General features: G+C 35.1%; 1 long non-coding RNA gene across 1 annotated transcript in view; it reads left to right on the top strand.

Annotated features, from left to right (window-relative positions):
- The window catches only part of LOC118195988 (uncharacterized), a 406,615-nt gene that overhangs the window by 350,026 nt on the left and 42,774 nt on the right, over positions 1-13,815 (top strand). The window lies entirely within an intron of this gene.

Below are 13,815 nucleotides of genomic sequence, written 5' to 3'. Positions count from 1 at the left end.
AATGGTTTTGTGAGCCAAACCGTGAATTGACACTGACAGAAAAAATAAGCGTGCTGCACCGCACATTGTTGCACACTGGGTTTCTGCTGCCTGGAAAAACATCGAAGCACCAATGATTATGAAATCTTTCAAGAAATGCTGCATTTCAAATTCATCGAATGGCAGTGAAGATGACGTGCTCTGGAACGCCGAGGATGACGATGATGAGGATGAGGAAAGAAGAAATGAATCTGCTTCTGACGAAGAGAGCTGCGAGGATTCCAGTGATGAAAACATTAATGAATAAAGACGTTTACTATTAATCACTGATTCTAGAAACTGTTAGCTAGATAGAAATATTACGATTTATTTCATGTTCTTATTTTACGATAGGTACCGTATATACGGTAGTGGTAATTAAAAATGATTGTTTCACATAACAATAGCCTACTAATAGGTTAATTCTATGTTCTGCTACTTTACGTATAAATCCATTGTTGTATAAAATATGGTATTTAAATTTAAATAAAATTATCATACCATTGATTGATAGTTTATATGCAAATCCATTGTTGTATAAAATAAGATTCAATAAATTCCTCATACCATTGATGCGCATTACATTCGCCGACAAACAGTTTTTTTATTATTTAAAGTTTTAAAATGTGGATGTGCATTAGATTCGATGGCGCATTAGATTCGCATAAATACGGTATATCACGCTTAGAACTTAATCGAAAGCCCCTCGCAAGACAGTTTATCAGTTATCTTTTTATTTTTGCTGTCAGAAGAAAAGCTAGTTATTTGGTTTACCGCAATATATACCAGTCAGATTAACTTTCCAAGTAGTAGAATGATTTTTACTTCCTTGTACGAAGTAAAAAGGAAGTATTGTAATCGCGAAAAGTTTCAGGCAGCATATTTCAAAGAAAATATCTATTTTGACCGCTATCGAATGCAATTTAACGATGTTTTTGCGTGGTATCTGTACGTAAGGACAGAATAAAAGACTCTTTTCCTCCAAAAAAATTATAAAACTGCTTTAAAAAGAATTCTGAAGAGAATTTTTCGTGGCGTCTGTACGAACGTGCGTACGTACGTATCTCGCATAACTCAAAAACGAGTAGCCTCAGAACGTTGAAATTTTGTATATAGGACTGCTATAACACGTAGATTTGCACCTCGTATTTTGGTTGCAATCGGCCGCACCAAACGTATATAAATATATTGTTGCGTGCGTACGGGTTCGTTACGAGATGAATGCACAAGTCCGATGAAAAATGACACGCAACAATACATTGGTAAAGGCCGTTAATGGCCGATTGCCTCTTACTAAGTGTTAAGACATAGACTTCACTAGAAGAGCTTAGAAATTCTTAATACAGTGTGTTCTGTCTTCTGGCCACGTCGTTGCTTTGAGCTTAATCTTACTACGTTCGACCGTATTGTTACCTTCCTGCTAATATTCACCGGTGATCTTTAAATAAGAGCCAACTTTGTTAGTTATTTCTGTGCAGCTTCTGATGGTTTTAGTTTAGTTAACCTTAGATTTGGTTCTTATTTTCTATCATAAAATCCCAAGTGAAGGCTTCCTATAAGCCTGAGATGGACCATCTGTGAATATTTTGAGTGAGTTGAATAAAAGGATAATTTAACCCTTCTTTGGACTTGTTACTCAAGCATTAGAACTAAGCAATTATTCACTACAAGGTTCTTGGGGATTCTAGCTGCCAAGGACTACAAATTTAGCTAGAGCATTGCAATTTTAATAAAGCAAATGATGTAATATTTTACATTAAATATTTTGCATAACTGTCACACAAATTACAAAATTCCTGTAAAACCTTTATGTTCGAAAAGAAATATTTTGAACCAAAAAGCGTTAGTTTCGATCATTTCTTAAAAAACATTCGACATTAAACACGGATTCAAAAACAAGTTTTCGTTTCGTTGAGAAATCTCGAGAGAATCGTTTATCGAGAGAAAACCTTTTCCTTCAGTTTTCTTAAATAACGCATAAAATTTCGTAAAAACATTCCCCGTATTTGAGAGATACGGTTCCTATTTACATTTATATTAGTATTTATCCCCAAATGTACCAAATTTTATGTCACCAAACATTATTAATTAAAAATTCAGCAAATTTGATTCATTAATGTTTAGTGCAAATTCGTTCGAAATAAGAAGTTTATTTATAAGTTTAATGTCAGTTAGTTTTCATTAATTAGAGATTAATAGACATTTTTCGGATTTATTTAACGAAGAATTATTTATAGAAACTCCAATTTATTTAAAAGATATTAAAATCACTACGTACAATCATATCCCTGCTAATTAATTTTAATGTGTTTTGACAGAATTATAAAATACTTAAATGACTGTATTTAAATAAATAAAGAATTAATGCATCTGCAAAAGCATTTTTTGCCCCTTTACCTGTTAGAAATCTTCTGTTATATTCTGTCACATTCCTTTTATCAATTATATTTGAGCCCACCAGCGGCCGAGCGGTAAAGTCGCTGAACACTGGTAGTTCGGTCCGAGGTTCGAATCCCGCGAACGGGCTGGCTGCATGGGCGTTTTCGTGGTTTTCCCCATGTGTAACGTGTATACGAGCCAGTTTCCCTTAAACAGTCCTCCACGAAAGGCATCCCTCCCCTTAGGCAGATAGCCCTAGTGTGCTTTGCCGTAATTAAATACACCACACACCAATTATATTTGATCATATGTTATTAAGATTAAATAAGGTTGTCTTTTTTTCCTGAATTTTATTCTATTCTATACTTTTCTGTCGAAAACTGTTTGATGAGAACTTCGAATGAGATTTTTAGATGCTTCAACTTTACAGTTTATTTTCCCCCGCTGTAGTGAAATATTTTTTCCTATTCCCATAAAAATTGTTGCACCGCTTTTAAGAAACGTATTTTGCTGATCTTTAAAAGATGAAAGCACTTCAGAAAAAGAAAAGGCAATACAAGGTATGTCTTGCTGTAAATTCTTCCTTCTTTTCCAAAAGCCGAGACTGCCGTTGGATCATTGTTATACAATTGTGTGTCAGATTTCGGTATTCGCTTATCTATTACTTGCTTAGAAATACTATTCCTAATCATAAAAGTATGTGACTCCGATTGTTTTTGACGTCACATTTTACGCAAATGTAAAGTTTCGGATTCTTCCCAGAACAGTCAATAAATAAAAATGTACTTAAATAATATCTGCTTTTAAATACAGTGGGTAAAAAAAGTATTGGAAATTGCTTATAGTTGATCATATTAACTAATAGAGGAAATGTTTGACAATTTTAGCTGAACATAGCAAACATAGGAAGTAATAAGTACACGAATGCAATGAAACTTTCATTTTAATGTGTAGAGTTCCTCATTTTGTAAATGCTAAGTTGTTGTTGAACGTGAAGAATCTTAAGAACTGTGTAAGGAATATGTTAATTTTATTAACAGTTAAATTTTAAGTTAAAGTTCCTTTCCTGTCAAATTCTTAACTTCAACTTACTACTTCCAGACAGAACGTAGTTTTGGAATCTTGCTGAATATTTAATGAGGAGGAGCGGTATTTAAACCACGAAGTTACTTACGGAGTTAGAGAGAATCAGAGTTTCTGATTTACGCGCGGGGGCCCACCAGCGGCCGAGTGGTAAAGTCGCTGAACACTGGTAGTTCGGTCCGAGGTTCGAATCCCGCGAACGGGCTGGCTGCATGGGCGTTTTCGTGGTTTTACCCATGTGTAACGTGTATACGAGCCAGTTTCCCTTAGAAAGTCCTCCACGAAGGCATCCCTCCCTTTAGGCAGATAGCCCTCGAGGCTTTGCCATAATCACACACACACTGATTTACGCGCGTCTGCCTTTTTAGCCACTCTCTCTCTCAAAGCTGTTATTACGCTCGGACGTACTCAGGCCCTTGCTAAGCTTCGTAGTCAAATAAGTTAAGGGGTCAACTCGATTTGAACCTTGATAGCTTCGGCTATACTTCTTTAGTTAGTCTTTAGTTTAATTCTTAGTCATTTAAGTTCAAGTCCAAGTGCGGGCTTTGCTTGTACACTCCCAGGCGGAGTTTTGTTAAATCTTATTGGAATAATAAAGGGTTAGTTACCCTTCTACCTTGTTGTTTCTTGTCACCGAACTCGAGCGATTATTCGCTTATCAGTTCTTAGATTCTTCACTTCCAACATTAACTTAGAATTACGAAGTGAGGAACTCTACAACTGTTAAGTTGTAGTCTCTTCCAACTGTTAAGTTGTAACTCGCTTGAGTTCGTGTGACAAGAAACAACAAGATGGAAGGGTAAATAACCCTTTATTATTCAAATAAGATTTAATAGAACTTCGTCTTGGAGTGTACCATAAAAGCCGACACTCGGGCTTGAACTTAAGAGGTTAAGAAGTCAACTAAAACTAATCTAAACTAAATGATAAGGGATAAGGGACGTGGGCACTATGCCTCTACCATACGGTTAATTAGTATAGCACCACGTCCACCATGATCTACAGAACCCTTAAGACAACACTAATTCAAATACGTGAGTACATAATTGAAAATGAATGATTGATTACAAACAGTTGTGGTATACCTTGGCAGTAAAATTGTTGCATTTGTGTAAATAACACGTTACGATATATTTAACATAATACAATGTAATTACGAAGTCATATATGTTATTGCATATATGACTTCGTACAAGTGATACGTCATTATACTTAATACATGACACAGCGCGAAGATAAATTCCTGAGGAGAAGTCATACATACAACTATAGAGAGATTATAATATGATAAAAATACGGTACAGTATGATAAAAATCCAGTATAGGATGACAAAAATACAGTAGTTTACAGCAGATTACAGTAATGATGAATACAAAGGTATGGACTAATATGTTTGCGGTAAAACACATTGAAAATATTATGCCAGTTAAAAATAGATGTGCATATGACATGATACAGTTTAAACAATTGTAGTATACCTTGGCAATAAGGAATTGTTGCCATTTGTGTAAATAGCAGATTACGATACATTTAACTTAATACACTGTAAATACGAAGTCATATATGTTATTGCATAAGACTTCTAATAAGTGATATATGATTATACATAATACATGATACAGCACGAGGGTAAACTCCTGAAGAGAAGTCAAACATATAGTTGTAGAGAAATTATGGGTTAATAAAAATACAGTATAGTATGATAAAACTAAAGAGATATAGCCGAAGCTATCAAGATTCTAACCGAGTTGGCCCCTTAACGCTCATTGACTGCGAAGCTATCAAAGCCTGAGTACGGCCGAGCGTAATAACAGCTTTGAGAGAGAGAGAGTAGCCCAAAAGACTGACGCGCGCTAATCAGAAACTCTGATTCTCTCTAACTCAGCAAGCAGAACTTCGCGGTTAAATACTGCTCTTCCTCATTATGTATTCAGAGTAATTCCAAAACTACGTTCAGGCCGGAAGTAGTAAGTTGAAGTTAAGAATCGACAGGAAAGGAACTTTAACTCAAAATTTAACTGTTCATAAAATTAACATAATTCTTACAAATGTGTCTTAAATTAAAATGAAAATGATTATACAAAATATACAGCAAAAACGTAAATTTGCATGTCAAAAAAGTATTGGCAAAGTTCTAACTCTTGTGCAAATTTTATTGCGTTGAGGTCACATGTTTAGACTGATAAGAAGACCTGGCAGTATTAAGTCTGCTGTGCATTTTTAAAACGTTATTTTGCTAATGCTGTGATAAAATGACTTCGAAGTCGAAAGAGTTGGACGTTAATGTTAAAAACATGATTATTCAGCTGAGAAATGGGAATCTAACGTACTGTGCTATAAGAATACAACTGAACATAAGTTCATTTACTGTTAGAAGTGTTGTAAAAAGTTTAATGGGACAGGATCAGCAGAAACTAAGATTGGAAGTGGACGGCCTCGAATATTTTCTGCAAGAGAAAAACGTGGCATTATCAAAGAGGTTAAGAGAAACCCTAAAATAACACCGCAGTTAGCCAAGCAAGCATATAGCGAACCTCACCTGGGAATAGTTATTCTATATCGCTCCTTGCCAGTTAAAGACACCGCCTCTTCAGAATAATTCAGCGCCGCTTTCGATACATTTTGATTCGCTAATTATAATTATTATTGGCTAAAATTATTATTGGCTGAAGGCTTATGTATGTTACAAAGTTTATGATTTTATTTTAGCTAAAATGATCACGAATATTTCAATAGCTAAAAAAATTATTTCCTATTTCCTAATGCAATGAACTAGAACCGTGTCACTTGAAAAGTTTAATAGTATTATAAGGTATTTCTCCCGCCTTCTTAGCATGCCTTCGTGGTGTAGTTGTCAACACGCTCGGCAAGTATTCGAGAGGTCCGTGATTCGAATCCCGGCTAGGGCATGGCTCATTTTCCATCTCTCCTGCTTTCAAAAAATATCTAATGTCTCTACAATAGTATTAAGAGAAGAATCTGTATATAAAGTTGCAATGCATCATTTGAAGCCTTGATTTCCAAGTCGCATACTAATCAAATATGTGATTTCTATGTTTAGTTTTGTAAATAACATTCAATGTTTATGATAAATCAGCTGCATGGAAATTAAGCTATGTTGAGTTTTAAGGGTATTAAAATTTTATACAAATTTCCTTTCGTCAATTGAATCTGCTATTTTAAGTGATTTCTAAGCATTATTTTATTAGCCCAATGGAGCGTTAAACCCAAACGGCTATTAGTAAAATTTTAAAAATTTTAAATTTAAATTTTTTTTTTAAATTTATTATCTCGAAACCCTAACTAATACGGATAATATTTCATTTTCACCTTGACGTCAAGAAGGTGAACTGCGTTATTTATGGTAATTAATTGAAAATATGTACTAGACCAACGTTTTCTCGACGTTTTTTGCTCCATTGCAACCTCTTTCACAACGGCTGGAAGATCACCCCCTTTCCAAAATTTTAAAAATACATATACTTTTATTTAAATTTAAATTATTTTTAATGTGCTTTATGAATCAAGGAAAAGCATAAAAAAGGAAACAAGAATGAATATGTTGAATTATCTAAATTTATTAGATGTACACTATAAGAGAAAACGTTTTTTTTAATAAAATTATTTTTTCCCTTTTTTAATGATAATTAAGTGTAACGAAACAAAAAATGAAATACAATTAATTATTTTGCTAATTTATATATAAAATGGCTAGAAATAATATTTCTAGAATATATCTCAAGATATGATAATAAAAGTTATTAATTAAATTTTGTATTCAAAACATCGGAAACGCTTCCTGTTATTGGAGAAATCGAGCTTAAATGTTTTGTTCTTGAACTCTAGCTGAATATAGTTTATCATTAATTTGTTTTTGAATAAAGTTCTTAGCTTCGTAGTTGACTTACTAACTTCCAAGTAGCGAATTCCTTTCTCACGCCTTAATAACAGCAAGTTTTCCCTCACTCCTGCTGAGTATATTAATCCTCCATTACTTTTAAATGCACCATAACCTTAAAACCATTTATTTTTAAGATACTTTCAACGTCACTTCCGGAAACAGCAGGAGATATTATGACTTCTATTATGAGAGGCTGCCGATGATACCTTCTATATATATTATGAGAGGCTACAGATGATATTATAAGGTATTTCTCCCGCCTTCCTAGCGTGCCTTCGTGGTGTAGTTGTCTGCATGCTGAGCGCGTATTTCAGAGGTCCGTGATTCGATCCCTAGCGAAGGCGTTGCTAATTTTTCATCTTTCCTGCTTCCAAAAAATCGTAATGTCTCTACAGTTGCGCCCGAACTAAAAGGGTGTTGGATGATGATTCTCCTCACCCAGGATTTGATGACTGGGTCCCCGAAAAACCCTAGTCGCCCTTTAAAAGGGGGAGTATATAAAGTACTTCTCCCGCCTTCCTAGCGTGCCTTCGTGGTAGTGGTCTGCATGCTGGGCGCGTATTTCAGAGGTCCGTGGTTCTATTCCCGGTGAAGGCGTTGCTAATTTTTTAATCTCTCTTACTTCCAAAAAATCCTAATGTCTCTACAATATGTGTGCCTAGTAATTTCCTTCGTAATAAACTGCATAACTTAATCAAATATCTAATCGAAAACTGTGAACATTTAAAAGGAACATAAAGTCAATCCAAGATTCAAAATGTATATAAGGTATTTCGCTTCTCACCTTCTTGGCATGCCTTCGTGGTGTGGTGGTCTGCACACCGGGCGCGTATTCCAGAGGTCCGTGGTTCGATTCCCGGCGAAGGTGTTGCTCATTTTTCAGCTTTCCTGCTTCCAAAATACCTAATGTCTCTACATATTTCATGTTTCAATATATTTCATATTTCAAGATATTTCAAAAGCTATTACAGAACTTTCATATTAGAATTAATTAATTTTTATGTATATTTATCAAAATATTTCTTTTAATTTTATTTAATGTTTTTTATGCATAATGGTTTAATGTATATATCCAAGTTTCATAGTTATAAATTTTAAATAAACATGATTCCACTGAGCGAGCAATAAGGCTGAAAGTCTTCTTCGCGGCACAGCTGTTCACCCAGTGGTCTCCTGGTGTCTTTGTAACGCACGAAGACCGTGTCCTTCTGTTTACTATTTTGAATTAATAAAGGGTTATTTTCACGCTTCTTCTGCGTTGGTAGTTTTTTCATGCCTGTGCGAGAATTCTCCAGGTCACTGTAGATCTTACAATGACCTGGCGAATCTAGTAATCTAGTTTATGTGGAACAAGAGAGAACGACCCTACAGTGGCACCCGAACTGAAAGGCGGTGAATGATGATTCTTCACCACCAGGATTATGCATATTTGCTCATGCATATATCGCATGAGCAATAAAAACAGTCTTACAATCAGTAAAGTATTGTATCACTAATATATCAGCCTTGTATCAGTAGTGTATCAGTTATATTTCATCAGTAATGTACAAGTAATGTAACAATAGAACATTGATCTATGATATTTTAATTCTCATTTTTCTTTTTTTTGGGGGGGGGGGATCTCTGTAACGTATAATTTCGTGGATTTATTTACCGACTTGTGCAAAATCATTCCCATTTCATCAGTATTAATATTCAGTTTTATATCAATGTATCAGTAATGTAGCAGTATTAATCAGTGTTAATATCAGTACCAGTATTATATCAGCCTTTAATCAGTTCTGCATCTGTCATATTTGCATCATTAATGTATCTTGAATATTAATCTGTAACTCTGTAACATGTTATATTGTATGTCTTGTCGTGCACGTTGATTACCTTTCAGGTGGCATTATGTATCTTGAAGGGGTGCTACAGATAGTACAATAGTACAAGAAATGTAACAGTAGAACATTCATTTGTGATATTTTAATTCACAATATTTTGAGTCTCTGTAACGTATTATTTCGTGGATTTATTTACCGACTTGTGCAAAATCATTCCTATTTAATCAGTAATAATATTCAGTGTTATATCAATGTATCAGTACTGTAGCAGTGTTAATATTAGTATTATATCAGCCTTTTATCAGTTCAGCATCTGTCATGTTTGTATCAGTAATGTACCAGTAATGTATCTTGAATATTAATCTGTAACTCTGTAACATATTATATTTTATGTCTTGTCGTGCACGTTGAATACCTTTCAGGTGGCATTATGTATTTTGAAGGGGTGCTATAAATAGTGGTGGACGTGGTGCTATACTAATTAACCGTTTGATAAAGGGATAGTGCCCACGTCCTCCGTTCTCTCTCTCTCTCTCTCACCACCAGGATTTGGCGATTAGGTCCTCTAAAAATCTCAGTCATCCTTTAAAAGGAGGAGAGTGTATAAGGTATTTCACCCGCCTTCATAGTGTAGTGGTCAGCACGCTCGACGCGTATTCGAGAGGTCCACGGTTCGAGTTCCGGCAAAGGCGTTGTTCATTTTTCGTCTTTCCTGCTTCGAAATAACCTAATGTCTCTACAATGATTGCCTTCAGTTTGCCTGCATTTCTTTCTGACAATATTCATTTAAAATCCATCATTCTCAACATCCGTGATTTCCTTTTCATTATGTATTTTCGGCCCACTAGCGGCCGAGCGGTAAAGTCGCTGAACACTGGTAGTTCGGTCCGAGGTTCGAATCTCGCGAACGGGGTGGCTGCATGGGTGTTTTCGTGGTTTTCCCCATGTGTAACGTGTATACGAGCCAGTTTCCCTTAGAAAGTCCTCCACGAAGGCATCCCTCCCCTTAGGCAGATAGCCCTCGAGGCTTTGCCGTAATTAAATAACCTAACCTTGTAAGGATCTTAAGTTTTACTAACGTTTATTTTATTTTAAATCTTTACTATCACTTCTTATTTTCTACTTCCGGCCAGAATTATAAGCGTGAAGGAGTTTATGCAAAGTTGTCTGGCGAACGCCAAGTATTTAAGTGTGGCCTTTTTGCCAAGCAGAAGAGAGGAAGCCGTGAGTTCGAAGCAGGCCGCTTACCTTAGAAGTTACGCAGTTGCTACTTTGCCTTCCAGGCCAGAGGTTTTAATCCTCTTGATAAATTAAACGTATTGTAGTGTTCACAGTCTCTGTGCTACATACGCTTCCTGTTATTATAAGGCCAATCTTATTCTAAAGTTAAATTAGAGTTTAGTTTTATTTTGATATCTTTTAAGTTAGACCCCGAGTGGAGGGTCATTGTATTCCGAAGTACGGAAGTCATTGTATATAAAGAAAAAATAAAGGGTTTTGTATACCCTTCGTCTGTATCCTGTCTACTTACGACAATTAGTGAACATAGCTTTAGTAAGCTCTCTGTTCTAGTCAGGTCATTGTATGTTTCCGAAGAAGGTTAGAAGAAACATTGAACCTGATAACCTAACCTAACCTAACATTATGTATTTTCAAGAGTTTTGCGAGAGTTGAATGTGCTTATATAACCTTTAATTATTTGTATAACCTGTGTTTATATAACCCTTTTCTGTGTGGCATTAAACATATTTATATTTCAATTAAACTAATTTAGAAAGTAATTCCTTCTTGCGCTATTCCCATAAAGGGATATATTTTATACAGATTATAAAGAAAGGTAATAGTGTTACTTTCACATTTATAGTTTGTAGTAAATGTATAATTTCAATGAGAAACGTGAAAGAGCCAGTCGAAAAGTCAGTTTTGTTTGCAGAAATAGGCGGAATCTACATTTCATATACATTCATCCCAAACTAATATTTTTGAACCGTCATGAGAAAACGTGTGAAACAAAATGCTGTGTAGATTACTTATCGATGACTATATTAAAACACATAAATTTATCAGTAACATTTTAAATTTGATTTAACCTGGAAAGAACAACAAATGAACCGGCTAGTTCGAGTTCCGAATATTCCTGCTACAGTTAACTGAAATTCTACTGTATATGAGTTACGAAAGTAAATCTATAGCTAATGAAATTGAATTTTATTTTAATTCAATCAACCATCCCGGCAAGATAAACTTCTTAAACTAAGAAAATTTTCAGTTTGAGTACATTGTAATCGACATGAGGGGAAAGAAAATTACTGTCCTGTTTTTCAAGTAGAGGCCCTTTTTCGTTTCGTTAGATTATCCGAAATGTCTGGAAAGACAAATGGCGTTCAATAGCTGATATCGTAGTTTGTTAAATATTGACAATTCAACTCGAGAACCAAAACCAATCACGTGAAATCCGCTTCCGTCTTCTTTTGCATCACTGAAAGAATGCCGAGTTGATTGAAGTTTTCTCTCTCTCTTTTTTTTTTTTTTTTTAAACTTTAAAAGCTACAATCAACAATATTGCAATGTTAAATAAAATTTTAAAACATATATAAAAAATTCAAAAGGATAGATCTACACAAATGCAGGTTGGTTCAAAAGTTCACGAAAGCTTTGAAAGTTTGTAGAGTCATTAGGTTAATTAGAAGCAGAAAAGATGAAAAATATGCAACCGCCTTCGCCGGGAATCGAACCACGGACCTTTGGAATACGGGCTCAACGTGCTACCGTTACACCACGAAGGCACGCTAGGGAAGTGGGAGAAATACCTTATAAGTTTATTAAAATTGAAGAAATATGTATAATAAAACGTGACTTGCACGATTTCTAAACAACCAGATTTTTTTGCGACGAAAGGTACTTAGTTCACTCATAGAGGTGGTTATAGAATACCGATAGCAATGAGTAATAGTGAAAACGATTTATTAAATTATAGAAAGCATTCAATAGCGTATTCAGCGCTATTTTGAGCACGATTGTTAACCCTTTGTTGCATCATGTCCACTCTAGTAGACAAAAGTTTAAATTTCTTTATTCTTCTGTAAATGCCTTAACAGATTCCATTCCTCTGTCATTATTAGAGGTCCCACCAGCGGCCGAGCGGTAAAGTCGCTGAACACTGGTAGTTCGGTCCAAGGTTCGAATCCCGAGAACGGGCTGGCTGCATGGGTGTTTTCGTGGTTTTTCCCATGTGTAACGTGTATACGAGCCAGTTTCCCTTAGAAAGTCCTCCACGAAGGCATCCCTCCTCTTAAGCAGATAGCCCTCGAGGCTTTGCCGTAATTAAATAACCTAACCTAACCTATATTATTAGAACTTTCAACTGTCGATCATAGCTGGCTGTATAGCATCACTAAGTAAAACATTGCTATTTGGAAAATGGCTGCTACTTCTGTTTCCAAGTTAGTACAATTTCTCATAGTAAACATTACATAATATTGCTTACATTTTCTTATACTGCCATTTTTTATTCATAATTAGTCATTTTAGACATTTTATTTCAAATGTCAGTTTGAGAAAATTGTGGAGTGGTCGATAAAGATCTAACGAAAAGAGTGAATTGAAACCCAAATGGACTGCTTATCAAGCCAAAATACCACTGGAAATTTTCATCTTTGGCAAGGAATTTCTAGAACATTTGACATTTGAATCCAATAGGTACAGGTTACAAAATCGTATCAAAATGAATTCAATCACGATCGACGAAATGAAGGTATTTTGAGGGATCTGTATGTACATGTCAGTTGTAGATGAGAAGATGGTAATGATCACTGCAAACGAGGCAGAATATGATTTCAAATGCAATGACCGTCAATCGTCGGGAAGAGATTTGTATGCATGTACGTACATGCATGCTGTTCACTGTAGTGAAAAACGTGTAGCAATCATTTAAAACGAAATTTGATAAAATTATTTTTTTTATTATTACTACGGTTATTTTAAGTAGGAAAAAATACAAACATCTTCGTTTAACTTCTCTAGATTAAAACACAATGACACGCCGAACAAATACTAATTCTCAAAAGTCAAAAACAAAAATCAGCGTTATATTTTCAAATTTTCACAGGACTAGTTTCGATGGTTTTACCGAACCGCCATCGTCAGCTGCAAAAGCGCAAATGAACGAGATAGGATGTAATGATCAGATAAGATGAGAAAGCATGGACAGAAAATAAGCTAGTGGCGCCATCTGTTGATGAAAGCAGAACTAAAACATAATTTCTTTAAAGGCCGAAGGCAAAGATGGATTGGAATTAGGATCGTTAACTAGAACGGAAAGATTTTTTTGAATGTGAAATGCCTCTAGAAAATCGAGTTCTCCAATGGAAGATGTTTTTTGAATAATTTTGGCAGCAGAAAAATTGAAAGTGTGATTTTCGGACCAACAATGTTGGGCAACAGAAGACTTCTGTGTTTCCTTTTTTTCTAACATATGCCTCATGTTCCTTGACGCGAAATTTTAAGGCTGTCTTAGTTTGGCCAATGTAAATTAAACCACACTGGCAAGGAATCCTATAAATACCCCAGGATTTCATATCCGGAATGGGGTCCTTGAGTATGGAACT

The sequence above is a fragment of the Stegodyphus dumicola genome, chromosome 1, assembly GCF_044657685.1.
Source record: "Stegodyphus dumicola isolate Sdum_Otavi_A_Nest chromosome 1, ASM4465768v1".
Taxonomy (NCBI): domain Eukaryota; kingdom Metazoa; phylum Arthropoda; class Arachnida; order Araneae; family Eresidae; genus Stegodyphus; species Stegodyphus dumicola.
This window is presented reverse-complemented; position numbering and strand designations above follow the sequence as displayed.